This window comes from Cervus elaphus, chromosome 13 (assembly GCF_910594005.1).
Source record: "Cervus elaphus chromosome 13, mCerEla1.1, whole genome shotgun sequence".
Classification (NCBI taxonomy): Eukaryota; Metazoa; Chordata; class Mammalia; order Artiodactyla; family Cervidae; genus Cervus; species Cervus elaphus.
Window position 1 is genome coordinate 26,133,600 of NC_057827.1, and position 14,428 is coordinate 26,148,027.

The 14,428-nt window shown below is 42.8% G+C and overlaps 1 protein-coding gene and 1 long non-coding RNA gene across 4 annotated transcripts in view; both read left to right on the forward strand.

The window, feature by feature from the left end:
• LOC122706990 overlaps positions 1 to 2,111 on the forward strand; it is a 17,340-nt gene extending 15,229 nt beyond the window's left edge. The window contains exon 5 of the long non-coding RNA XR_006344542.1: positions 2,101 to 2,111. This is a non-coding gene — a long non-coding RNA (uncharacterized LOC122706990). The remainder of the gene's footprint in view (positions 1 to 2,100) is intronic.
• Positions 1 to 14,428, forward strand: part of PDE8A (phosphodiesterase 8A) — a 146,179-nt gene that overhangs the window by 33,822 nt on the left and 97,929 nt on the right. The gene's annotated exons all lie outside the window — the stretch shown is intronic.

A 14,428-nucleotide genomic window follows, 5' to 3' on the forward strand; every position in this document is an offset into this window, starting at 1 on the left:
TCGTGTCTGACTCTGCGAGCTGCAGCCCGCCAGGCTCCTCTGTCCATGGACCACCAGGGAAGACCCTCAGGAATGCTTTTATACTTCTCTGCATAGAGGGTTTTATTAAGCTTAAGTTTAAATTTTTTTTTTTTGCTTTTATAAGTAGTGTTTTCTTTTTTGATTGTATTTTATAACTGACTTTCCTGTAAATGAAGCCCATTGGTTTTTGGTATGTTTATTGTATAACCTGCTAAATATTCTGATTAATAATATTTTTTTTACATGAAGTCTTTGATAATACTATGATATTATGTGTATTGTTTTACGTCTTCTTTCCCAGTTCTTAGATCACTAATTGCAGTCTCTTACCGGTTACATTAGATAGTATCTCCAGTGCAGTGTAAAATAGAAAAGAGAGTGTTTTGTTTTTAATATAATATAGTATCTTATTTCTAGTTTCTCAGGAAATTTCTTGTTTTTCCTCCATTTTCTTCCTTAAACTTTAGCAGACTTTTACATTGAGAAAAGGAACACTGGAAGGAAATTACATGGAAAAATTTTTTATTTGTTATTCCTTTCAAAGTGGGATAAGAATATACTCAAGGATGGTTGTAATAAATGTGATCATCTCTGCTGCTCTCAACTTTATAGTATAGTATCTAATCATTTTCTCAATAGTTGGTGAAATTTCAATGGCTGTTTTCAAATATGTGAAAATATATACTATATTTAAGTGATTTAAAAAATAGTAGAGGCTTTCTTGGTGACTCAGTGGTAAAGAATCTGCCTGCCAGTGCAGGAGACATGGGGTTGATCCCTGATCCAGGAAGATCCCCCGTGCTTTGGAACATCTAAGCCTGTGTACCACAACTGCAGAGCCTGTGCTTTAGAGTCTGTGTTTCACAAGAGAAGCCACTGCAATGAGAAGCCTGCACACTGCAACTAGAGAGTAGCCTCTGCTCGCCACAGTTAGAGAAAAGCCTGAGCAGCCATGAAGACCCAGCACAGCCAAAATAAATAAATAAAATTATTAAAAAAAATAGTAGATACTGTTACTGTATAATTCTAATTTTAAAAACAATTGTATAGGAAAAAAGATGAATGATGTTTAAAAATGAAACCTCAGGGGCTCTCCCGTCTTGTCATTGCCATCTCGGCACCTCGTTCAAGGCTTTCTGTGGTAGGTGCAGAAGACAGCGGTGCCTTGCCCACCATCCAGTACGTGCCTCGCCGACATCGTCACTTAGTGCGCAGTCTCTGGGGTAGAACTAGCTTTATGGCCTCATTGCATGGAGTGGGAAGAGTAATCCTTTTGTGTGCCAAGAGAGAGAACCAGATACGGGTGAGTGTGAGACGTCCCTGCCACACTCTAGAACCTTTGCTAGTGCTAGTTCTATAACCTTTTCAATTTTTACTATGGTTATTGTCCTGTTCTGGTTTTGTGTGCTTTTATAAATTTCTGTTTGTTTCTAGAAAAAAACTTTTTTTCAAGATTTTTAAATGTATTTGCAGTGTATCTTGAATAAGCCTGGTTTGATGGGCATTTCAAAATGATCATTTTGATTCTATCTGAATGAAGCTGGGGGAAGAAAAGCCCCAATTACTTTGGCTGCTGAGTGGAAAATGGATTATAGGGGACACATAAGTAGCAGAAGGCTAAGTCCAATCACAGAGGTAGTTTGGGTTTGGTGGTAGCAGTAGATATGGACAGATGTGGGCAACCTTGGGATATGATTTTGGGAGGTCGAGTCTGTAGTGGTGCTGTTCAGGTAGTCACGTAGGCAAACCATTTCTAGTTGTCTCGGGACAAGGTCAGGAGTTTGTGCCAGGTGTAAATCAACACACTGATTTCTTCGCTGAGAATATCCTGCTGTTAAAAATTTTTTGTGGTTGATTCACATTCTGGCTCAAAGTCTTTATTTCATTGTGAGCTAGTAGCAGCGGGTCCGTGGGCCACTCTTTGAGCAGCACCAATCTCTAGTACTTTTGTTTTAATGCCACAATTTAGTTAACCAGTCTCTTATTGGGCATTGAGATGTTTCAGCACTTCTTCCCCACATCTTCTTTTTGGTACTAGAAATAAGTAATACTGCTTTGAATTCTTATTTATGTAGTTAGGTGTATATCTCTCATGATTCCTTTTATTGGAAATGCACTGATTATTTTTGGCTGCTCTGGGTCTTTGTTGCTGTGCCTGGACTTGGCCTAGTTGCGGTGAGCAGGCCCCTTCATGGCAGTGCACAGGCTTCTCTCACTGGTGCCTCTCTTGCGGAGCATGGGGGGGAGGGCTTCAGTAGCTGAGGCACTTGGGCTTAGCTGCTCAGTGGCATGTGGGATCTTTCTGGACCAGGGATTGACCCTGTCCCCTGTGCTGCAAGGTGAATTCTTACCCCCTGAACCTCCAGGGAAGTCTTCTTGTGATTGTTTTAGCACAGTTCCTGGAAATAGAATAAGAGTTTTGGAACATATTGGAAAAAATTGTGCTCCAGAAAGATTGTACCCACTTACAGAGCAACATTGGTGGTATAGTGGTGAGCATAGCTGCCTTCCAGAAAGATTGTACCCACTTACAGAGCCATATTTTTGCTATCACTGAATTTTTTTTCAAGAAATTTTTGCTAATTTAGATGACACATAGCAAGTCATTATTTTAATATGCATTCATTTGATTACTGTAAGACTGAATAGTTTTCATGTATCTTTTTGAGAATTGATAGTTCTTTCTTTGCTAATATTTTACATTCTTTGATCATTCTTATTTTGGGAGATAAGCACCCTTTACATTAAGGACATTTACTCTTTGACTCTACAGTGAAAATATTTTCCCCCACTTAAAAACAGATTTTCATTCAGTAAAAATTTTTTTTGCCTATGCTGCACGGAAGTGGGATCTTAGTTCTGTGATCAGGGATCAAACACAGGCCCCCTCCATTGAAAGCACAGAGTCTTAAATGGACCACCAGGAAAGTCCCCTCAATAATTTTTTTTAATAAATAAATAAAATTAGATTTTCATGCATTTGTGTTACTTAGAAATTGTTTTATATGAGTCTCAGCAGCATAGTTAGTTGGGTGGTAGTGGTCCAGGCTCTCTGAGCCTTTGTCTAAAGAGGCTGCCCTCTGAGGCAGTCATTTCACTGTTGGTCCACCATTCTGGGCTGAAGGTCTTGGTGTGAGAAACTTAGGAGTTAAAAGCTCTTGTGTCAGGGACACGTGAATGGATGATAGATACTAATAGAATATTTTTAATTTTGTTAGACATGAAAATGGAATTTTGGGGTAGAAAAGTAGACACACAAATCTTTAGGGGTGAAAAATGTCATAGATTTGCCTTAAAATACCATAACAGAAAAGGCATAGATATAGTAGGTGTGTCCAAATTATGATAATTATTGAATCTGAGTGATGTGGAGGTTCTTTATACCATTCTTTATTTTTGTGTATGTTTGAAAGTTTTCATAATGAAAAATTTTTAAGAGGCTCTTCTTGGATCTTTACAGTGCTGCTGGGGGGGTTTTCTCTGGAGTGTCTAGAATTCTTCCTGAGCCCCTTTCTCTTGGCACTCTGTAGGTGATGACCCACGCCACAGATGGAGCTACCGCTGAAGTCAGTTGTGAGTCAAGGAAGGAGGCTCATTATTGTCCCTTTATTTAGATGGTCATGGTCATTTGCAAATAATGTATGTTCTCTGTTTAGGTACAAAGTTCTAAGTATGTCAGTTAAATCAAGGGGTTATTAATCTTCTGAATCCTGTGTCTGTGTTTATTTTGTATGTGCCTAATCTGCCAAACAAGGGTGGCATTTTGAAGTCCTTCACTACGATTGTGGTTTTGGCTAGTTTTTCCTTATACTTCTCACAACTCTGGGCTTTTTTTTTTTTACAAAAAACAAACACAAATTTTAAAATAACAAATAATTTCAGACTTACAGAAAAGTTGTAAAAAATATAGTACAAAGAAGTTCTGCATACTCTTCATTCAGATGCCCCAAATGTTGACATTTTAGCATGTGTTTTTATAATTAATTCTCTGCATCCATATTGCTGTTATTTTCAGAACCAGTTGAAAGTAAGTTGTGGATATGACACCCTTTTACCCCAGAATACTTCAGTGTGTTTCCTAAAAGCAAAGACATTTTCTTTTTTTCCCTTAACTTTTTAAATTATATTTTTAATTGGCAGATAATTGCTTTACAGCAGTGTTAGTTTCTGTCATTGATCACGAATCAGCCATAGGGATGTGTGTGTGTGTCCCCTCCCTGTTGAACCTCCCTCCAACTTCCCACCCTATCCCATCCTTCTAGGTTGTCACAGAGCACCAGGTTTGAGCTCCCTGTGTCATATGCAAATTCCCACTGGCTTATCTATTTTGCATATGGTAGGGTATGTTTCAATGTTACTCTGTCAATTAGTTCCTCCCTCTCCTTTCCCTATGGTGTCCACAAGTCTGTCCTCTATGTCTGCATCTCCATCGCTGCCCTTCATGTAGGTTCATCAGTACCATCTTTCTAGATTGCATATATGCGTTAATATGCGGCTTGTTTTTCTTTCTGAAAGACATTTTCTATAATCAATCCAGTTATTAAAATAATGAGATTAATGTTGTTACAATACTTTTATCTAATCCATAGATGTTATTCAGATTTCATCAGTTTTCTCACTACTTTCCTCTGTAGCCAAAGAGAAAGTTATTATATTTTCTGATCTAGGATCCAGCCCAGGATCACACATATAGTTGTCATGTCTCTTTAGCCTTCAGTCTGAGACAGTCCCTTGGTAGCTGGCTATTGGGATCCAGGCATTTTTGAAGAGTACAGCAACTTACTTTGTAGAATTGTTCTTTTAGGTTTGTCTGATGTTTTCTCATGGATTCAGATCATACGTTTTTGTTGGAGTACTACCACAAGTGATGTTGTGGCCTCCTCAGTGCATCGTATCGGAGGGCACATTATGCTCTTGTTCCATTATGGAAGCTGCTCACTGTGCTTCCTTGATTAACATGGTATCTGCTGGGCCCCCTAACTAAGTTCTGCCTTTGAAATGGATCTCTGGGCAAGTACTTTGAAGCTATGTAAGCTCATTGGGAAAGACCCTGATGGTGGGAGGGATTGGGAGCAGAAAGAGAAGGGGATGACAGAGGATGAGATGGCTGGATGGCATCACCGACTCGATGGACATGAGTTTGAGTAAGCTCCGGGAGTTGGTGATGGACAGGGAGGCCTGGCGTGCTGTGATTCATGGGGTCGCAAAGAGTCAGACACGACTGAGCAACTGAACTGAACTGAAATACCCCTTTTTTTCATTGAACTTTCACCAGTCAGTTTTATTACCCGTTAATGATTTTTGCCTGAAAGAGTTACCATGAGGATTAACAAGTGGTGAGTGTAAATGCCGGCCAGCATATTTTGATGTTTTGTTTTTCAGCTACTCCAGGTCTGTTTCATGCCTTTCTAGTTGAGAGGTACAGCAGCTTTATGGAAAAGAGCAAGCAGATCTCAACAGTGGTCCATGCACATGGGCACTTGGTGGTTCTGTTATACTTCCCTAGAGAGGACTTTGTTGCTGTTCAGTCGCTCAATTGTGTCCGACTTTTCGCAACCCTATGGACTCGAGCATGTCAGACCCCTCTGTTCTTGGAATTCTCCAGAAAGAATGCTGGAGTGGGTTGCCCTTTCCTTCCCCACCCAGGGATTGAACCCCTGCATTGCAGGCGGATTCTTTACTGCTGAGGCACCAGGGAAGCCCATAGAGAGGACTGGTCGGGTCCATTTCTCCCCGCTGCTGCCTGGATGGGCACTGAGCTGCCTCTGCCTGTCTGCTGTCCTCTGAGCTCCAGCACCAGATGATGGTCCAGACAGCCATGTCTTCGTTTGTGGAGCTGTGTCTGGTTGGTTGGTTCTGTGTCACGTAGATTAAGCTAGTTGAGGTTGCTTCGTTCAGAGGGCTGTGTGGCATGGTAGCATGTCATGGAATTATAGCCAAAGGGCTCAAGGGAAGGTTTGTTCTTTTTTTTTTTTTCTTTTTAAAGTGAGAGCTATTTATGAGCATGTTAACATGCAAAAGAGAATAAGTCAGTAGAGAGATTAATGATTAAGGCAGAGGGTCCTCTGGTTGGGCTCTGAGCAGGAGGATGGACTTTTCTTTTAGGAAGGCATTGGAAGGAACAATGTGAGTGTGGAAGTGAACATCATTTTTTTTTTGTATAGATTAAGAGTAGGCTCAAATATGAGAGTTGTTGCCTGATTGCCTCATTTTTCTTACGAAATAGGAGCAAGGTCATATCTTGAAAGTGAAGAAGACATATCCTGAGAGTGAGAGGGTACAGACCTTGATGACACCCCTGGATAGGGAAAGCGTTGGGAGGAATAAGAGCTGGCTGGGCTCGCAGAAATGCTTCCAGGCATCTGAGGGTAGAGATCTTGTATTTCTGGTGGCCTCATTCTGTAAGGCTGTGTGGTTTTCTCCAGCAGCCCAGGTGTAGAAATAGAGGAAATGAGCAGCTGCACTGATTGGGGCGTGTGGCTTTGCCACGTACTGTGTTGGAAAGGCAGGAGGAGGTGGGAGCCCAGAAGGTGGGTTGGGAGTGTAGAACTGTGGAGCGGTGGTCTGTGTAATGGACCATGTTGTCTGTACAGGATGGGAGGTGGTGAATTGAGAAGGAAGAGTGACAGGACCAGAAGTCAGAGAATTATAAGAGGAGGAATAAGTGTTCCAGAGAGCTGGCAGTGTAGGTATATGTCAGAGAAAAAGGATATTGGAGTTTGGCACTTCACTGTGGGACAGTTGTGGGTGATGAGAGGCCAGCGTGGAGTAGGGTGGAGGTAGAGGTCAGGGGGTTGTCAGGGAACTTGGAGTTGCTGGAAGTGCTGTCTGCCTGGCTGTTGACACCACCAGGTGACAGCAGGACGTAGTTGGTGGAGGGAAGGGGGGTGACTGTCCCAGTTGTTCAGGGAAGGAGGGGGAGTTTAGCAGGGATTAAGCTGGGCAGCAGGAGCGCATGGACAACCTTCAGGGAAGGTGACATATCGTCTGCCAAGGTTGACTGTGGATGTGTGCTGGAACTGGCTGTCCACAGTTTCCACAGATGCCTGAAGGTTAGTGGAGAGTGCCGTTTGCTCGAGTTTCCAAAGGGTGGTCAGTAAGTCTTTGCTGACATCGTTTCTTCTTCCTGTAGCCCCCTTTGCTGCACACTGTATATCATCATTGTCTGTCTGTCCTTCTCTCCAGGACCCTGTAACCTCCTTCAGGGAGGGACAGTGTCTTTGCATCCTGGGCACAATGCCTGGCACACATTTGGTTGAACTGTATGGAATTGCCATCTCCTCAGTGAGTTTGCTCTAGTTTGTGATTTCTTCCCTAACAGACAGCCTTCCTTTGTTAGCCCATGTTGAATCTTTTTCTGATGTCACAAGACTCTTTCTTAGTTTGAACTTAGCCAAGTTCCTTAGGCTGAGGAGGTGTCTCAGTGGTAAAGAACCCATCTGCCAATGCAGGAGACGTAAGAGACACGGGTTTGATCCCTGGGTTGGCCAGATTTCCTGGGGGACGGCATGGCAACTCATTCCAGTGTCCTTGCCTGGAGAATCCCATGGACAGAGGAGCCTGGTGGGCTACAGTCCATGGGGTCACAAAGGGTCAGACAAGACTTAGTGACTAAGCAGCAGTAGCTGCCAAGTTCCATGCAGGTGAATGAGTTGTTTCTTAATGACCAGCTAGTGTCTATGCAGGCCACAGTCCCATCTCCTCATGCTGCTCAGGCTTCTGTTTTTGTTAACTTCCTTTTTGCTCCCTTCTGCACGTAGTATAAGAGGTTAAAAGAAACTAGTTTGTCCTCATTCTTTCCCAGTTTCCCCAAATTTCCCAGCCTCTTTGTCCATGTATTTCATTTTCCTGTGGATTCTTACTGAGTACCGACATGCCAAGTAAAAAGCAGGCCTTTTTCTGTGCTTCTGTCTGCCTCGTGCTGGTGCCCGCTGGCTTACGTGTGTGGGTGGGCCTGCAGCTGTGCTCGGTGCCTGCTCTCATCTCCAGTGACTTCAGTTTATTTACCAGTTGCTCCAGACAGTGTTTCAAATACCCAGTGACCTGTGCTTATTACACGTTAAAGAATTAATCAGTGCTCGCTTCAGCAGCACATATACTAAAATTGGAACATACACCATGGAATATTACGCAGCCATTAAAAAGAATTCATTTGAATCAGTTCTAATGAGATGGATGAAACTGGAGCCCATTATACAGAGTGAAGTAAGCCAGAAAGATAAAGACCATTACAGTATACTAACACATATATATGGAATTTAGAAAGATGGTAATGATAACCCTATATGCAAAACAGAAAAAGAGACACAGATGTACAGAACAGACTTTTGGACTCTGTGGGAGAAGGTGAGGGTGGGATGTTTTGAGGGAACAGCATCGAAACATGTATATTATCTAGGGTGAAACAGATCACCAGCCCAGGTGGGATGCATGAGACAAGTGCTCGGGCCTGGTGCACTGGGAAGACCCAGAGGGATCGGGTGGAGAGGGAGGGGTGAGGGGGATCGGGATGGGGAATACATGTAAATCCATGGCTGATTCATGTCAATGTATGGCAGAAGCCACTACAATATTGTAAAGTAACTAGCCTCCAACTAATAAAAATAAATGGAAAAAAAAAAGAATTAATCAAACAGCAGTACATCTAGATTAAAATAAAGATAAAAGGACTCAAACCAGATTTATCTCAGGTAATAACCGTACAACATTTTCCTTTAGAGGTTAGGGGAAGACATGTATAAATCAGTTAAGTTAGTTTAGGCTTCTTCACTGGTTTCCAGTTTACCTTTCTGGTTGACCTTCCACTGTCTCAAGCTCAGATGTGTGTGTTCTTGGTTTTGCAGTCACTGAGAATGTAATATAGACAGACTCTTCATATCCCAAGACCACCGTAAGACCTGCATCAGACCTGCTCCCCTTGAAGTCACCTGAATTGTGACTTGAGAGCCCCTCAGCCCCTACTCCCACTACTTCTCTCATCTGGACCTTTGCTTTCAAGGCGCACTCCCCCGAGGCCAGTCCCTTGAGAGGACCTGCTTCCATGAGGAGGGTGTGCTGAACTTGCTGCCCCTCCCTGGGAGGTTTCCTCACACTTCCCATCTCAGGCTGTCCTTCCTGGCAGTCCTGTGCTACTCATGAATTTCCTGCTTTTCTCCTCAGAGGCAGTACTGTAATATTAGTATAACATTTAAAGAAAGAAAAGCCCAATTAAAGAAAAGCCCAATGACAGTTAAAATCTCTGGCCCCAGACCCGCTGGACACTCTCCATTCATCAGAAATGCTTTCATCCCCACCCTGTCTTTTTAAGAATCTGCTAATCCTTAACAGATTGATCTGAGTTTATATTTAGATAGAAGTTATACACTGACAGAAGAGTCTGAAACCATAGGGCTTTGACAGCATTGAAAGTGGATATAAGTAAATAGGCAGCTTTTAGACCAAACCATTTTTGTGGAGACCCATAAGTATCCGTTCTGGCAGCTGTTATGCAGTGGCAGTGCACCGTCCCTCGGAAGCTGGGAACACCTGAAGACTCAGACGAGAACAACATGATCCAGCTTTCAGCATCATTCACCGTGTTTCAGAGTTTGGCCCCAGTGAATCGGAAAGCTTTCTGATGCTGGCACATTTATGTGGGGTCCAGCACTCCACTGTCTACCTTACCCCACCCCATCCACCCCATTTGCTCCCAGTTGTAGAAATTTCAGCCTGTCTGGGTGTGCACAGACTCAGCAGGAACTTTGTCTGGTTGCATGCCAGGCTTCCGGTACTCAGTCAGTGTCCTCTGAACCAGTGATAGTCAGTCTGCCCAGATGGATCATGACATCGAGTTTGCAGGTTATGCCCAGCACTGTTGTTCTAGTTATTATGGCTGTGACCAACCCACCCCAAACTTAGTGGCATTCAACGACAGTCGTTTTCTTATACTCATGGATTCTGGGAGCAGGTATTTAGACAGGCATGATAGGGAGTAGATTGTCTCTATTCCAGGAGGCCTGGGGCCTCAGATGGCAGGGAGTGATTCAAATGACTGGAATTTAGAATGCTTTGAAGTCTCTTTCACCTGCATATCTGATCTCGGGGCTGGGATGCCATGAAGGTCCCCAGTGGGGACCCACTGGGGTTGAGCAGAGCACCAGAGCGCCTGCATGTAGCCTCTCCATGTGGTTGGGACTTCTCACAGCATGGTGGCTGGTTTTACAAGAGAGAAGGTTGCTAAAGGAAGTGCCCAGAGAGCATGTATTCTCTGTTGTTTGAAACAGTCTTGACCCTGCCCAGATTCAGGGGGAGGGGTCAGGGTCGAAAAGAGTGTGATTATCTTAAAAACTGTTTTAAATTATTTTATTTTTTGTTTTGTTGAAGTCTTTATTGAATTTGTTACAGCATTGCTCCTGGTTTATGTTTTGGTTTTTGGCCTCAAGGCATGTTGGATCTTAGCCTCCCCTGACCAGGGGTCGAACCTGTACCCCATGTAGTGGAAGGTGAAATCTTAACCGCGGGACCACCAGGGAAATCCCTGGGTTATTTTTAAATGAAACAGAATATAAAATAAAGAAGTGCCCCCTGTAGTAAGAATAAATACTATTGTGAAACTGGTGCTTCAGTTATGTGTATCTGTATATTCTGGTTCATGATGTAACTTGTTTTCCTTACATTTCTACAAAATGTTTTTTTAAAACACTGCTTAACTGTAGTAACATCTAATTTTGTTTATGAACACCACATTTTATCTCTTAACACCTCAACTAATAGGTTACCATGGTGTAGTTCTTAGTCACTGATGAAGACCTAAGAAATTGATTGTTATTTGCCTCTGAGGCCTTTCCTGTTTGGGTCTGTTATCACTCACCAGGAGAACCTTGAGGCCCCTTTGGAGAGTCAGTGCACTTCAGAGTGGGCTGTGGGCTGGACTGGCAGCCTGAACTTCCCCTGAATTCTTTTTGTTTTAATATTTATTTATTTGGCTGCTCTGGGTCGTAGTTGCAGCACGTGGGATCTTCGTTGCATCATGTGGGGTTGTGGAGTCTTTTGTTGTGGTGCACAGGATCGCGTCGTGTCACACTGACTTCAGTAGTTGCCTCTTGGCCCCCGACCAGGGATCAAACCCATGCCCCCTGCATTGTAAGTGTGGAGTCTTAACCCCTCGACCAACAGGGAAGTCCCCTCCTTGGAATTTTAATCTAAGCTTTGCCTGTTGGTTTCCTGAAAGGGTAGGCAAGAGGTGTGAAATGAAGAGGGCATACTTCTCTTTGTAGATGATCAGGAAATATTTAAAGATCTGTTTGCTGAAAAATGACCCCTCTGTGAGGAAAGGGGTGTTTCCAGTAAAATGGTCTCGGGAAAGGTGTGCCCCTGTTGGTGTTGAAACCACAGTGAAGTATTGATATTGGACTCTGCTAGGACAATCTGCTTTCCTCTCTTCCTTCCTGCAGTTACTTCTGCCCTTTCAAGGAAATGTGTAAAGTTGACTGAGCAGTGACATTCACTGTCATCTCACAAAACGTACTGTATTTGAGGAGTGAAGTGAGGTGCAGTGAAAGCCACTCAGTTGTGACCGACTCTTTTCAACCCCATGGGCTACACAGTCCATGGGATTCTCCGGGCCAGAATACTGGAGCGGGTAGCCTTTCCCTTCTCCAGGGGATCTTCCCAACCCAGGGGTCGAACCCAGGTCTCCTCCATTGCAGGCAGATTCTTTACCTACTGAGCTATCAGGGGTAGTACCATAAAAAAGACAACATTTTGATTCAGATATCTTAGAAAATTTACATAATTTATGTTTTCCTCAATGTGAAAATGATGCAGGTTCACTTTAGAAAGCTAGAAAATACAAATAAGTCAAAATGTACCAAAAAAATACAAATAAGTCAAAATAAAAATTGTCTGTTATTTTACCACTCAGAGAAAATCACTGAATTTTTTTGTTGCATATCCTTCTTGTCATTTTTCTGTGGCTATATGTACATTTAAAAACAAATGATGGGTTATTATAGTACATTTTTCTGAAACCTTTCTTAAAACTTATGTTAACACATTCCGTGTCAACTAGTGTACTTCTATTATTTTAAATCCTTCATAGCATTATGTCGTATAGGGATAGACCTTAACTACTTGCTGACAATATTTGACTGTTATAAACAATGTTGTGGGGACTCTCCATATAATTAAATATCTTTTGCCACACCATCATTACTCTTAAACTTTTTTGAGAATGTAATATATGCACTTGATACAAAATACGATGATTTCTCTTCAGGAGAAGTTTATGTAATTTGAACTGCTAAATCAAAGAGCATGAACATTTAGAGATACTTTACACTGCTAAATTGTCTTTTGCCAGTTTATACTCCTACCAAAAGTGTTGTCTGTTGCTAGTATTTGACAGTTTGATAGGGAAAAAGCTCACTTCTTGCTTGCTTGTGTGACTTGAGTAGTTGTAGCCTCCTCTTTGCCCTTTTGGCGTCTCAAAAGCCGGCTTGTCCTTCAAGGCTCATCTCCAACCCCATCTCCTACCTGACCCCTCCCACACCTGCTCCCAGCACAACAAAGAATTCCCTTCTGCTCTGCCCTGTGGGCTTGTCTGGTCCTTTTCAAACACCTGTAGTTTGCTTGAGAGCATCAGACACTATCTTTCTTATTTGATTTTTAAAAAGATGTATTTTTTATTTATGGCTGTGCTGCGTCTTTGTTGCCGCGTGCTCTTCTCTAGTTGCAGCAAGTGGGGGCTGCTCTGTAGTCGCAGTGCGTGGGCTTCTTGCCTCTCTTTTTCTTTGGGATGGTTTTGGTCACTGCCTCCTGTGCAGTGTTGTGAACCTCCATCCACGGTTCTTCAGGCACTTTGTCTACTAGATCTAATCCCTTGAATCTCTTCATAACCTCCATTGGATGATCATATGGGATTTGATTTAGGTCATACCTGAATTATCTAGTGGTTTTCCCTCATTTCTTCAATTCAAGCCTGAATTTTGCAATAAGGAGTTCATGATCAGAGCCACAGTCAGCTCCAGGTCTTTTTGATGACTGTATAGAGCTTCTCCATCTTTGGCTGCAAAGAATATAATCAATCTGATTTCAGTATTGACCACCTGGTGATGTCCATTTGTAGAGTCGTCTCTTATGTTTTTGGAAGTGGGTGCTTGCTGTGACTAGTGTGTTCTCTTGGCTTGTAATTGCAGTGACTTTTGTTGTTGTGGAACACCGTCTGTGGGCCTGTGGGCTCAGTTGCGGCTCCGACTCTAGAACGCAGGGTCAGTGGTTGTGGTGCACGGGATCAGCTGCCCTGTGGCGTGTGGCATCTTTCCAGACCAGGGACCGTCTACAGAGAGAAGTATGCCCTCTTCATTTCACACCTCTTGCCTACCCTTTTAGGAAACTGACAGGCAAAGCCCCTGAATTGGCAGGCAGATTCTTTACCACTGAGCCACCAGAGAAGCCCTATCTTTCTTATTTTTTAAAATCTTCTCTTGCATGCAGCATATTTCAGTGTGGGTGTTTAGGACTTAGTAAATACTGAGTTAAATTGGAGTCCACCAGAAAAGATTGATGGCTGCAGAAAGTAGGCTCTTAGGAGTGAGAGATACAAAGAATAAAAAGGCGCATCAATTAAAGACCATGCAGAGCCCTCTGGAGAATGAATGGTATTTCATTTAGGCAGCCAGCCTTGAAATGCTTTGTTAATAATAACTGACAGTTTCTTACTTTAACCATAGGTAGTAGGATCTCCTTAAGCCAGAATTTTCTTTTAAATGACCCAACTTTCCATTAAAAGTTCTTTTCTTAATAAATTGGGGAAGGGAGCCCAGTCTGGTGCTTGTGATGACCCAGAGGAGTGGGATGGGGGAGGGAAGGGAGGTGAGCTGAAGAGGGAAGGGGTGTGTGTGTGTGTGTGTATAAAATTATGACTGATTTGTGTTGTTGTACAGCAGAAAACAACACAAAATCGTAAAGCAATTTCCCTCAATGTAAAAATAAATGAAATTAAAAAAAAAAAAAGTAGTGTTAGTTACAGTCAGGAAGTTAATGTTTCTTATCTTTACTGCTTTTCCCTTCCCTCCACACCTTGTGTTTTTGCCTCGAAAACTCCTTCAGATCTAGCCTGTCCTCATGGGTGTTTTATTATTATTATTTTAATTGGAGGATAATTGCTTTACGATGTTGTATTAGTTTCTACCATATAGCATCATGAATCAGTCATAACTGTATATATCTATCCCCTCACCCTTGAGCCTGTCTCCCACCTCGCACTCCTCCTGCCGCCCCTCTAGGTCATCACAGAGCACCCAGGCTGAGCTCCACGTGCTGCAGCCGTCCCTGCTAGCTGTCTGTTTCACACCTGGCAGTGTGTATGTGTCAGTGCTGCCTTCTCAGTCCGTCCCACCCTCTCCTTCCCCAGCTGTGTCTAAAAGTT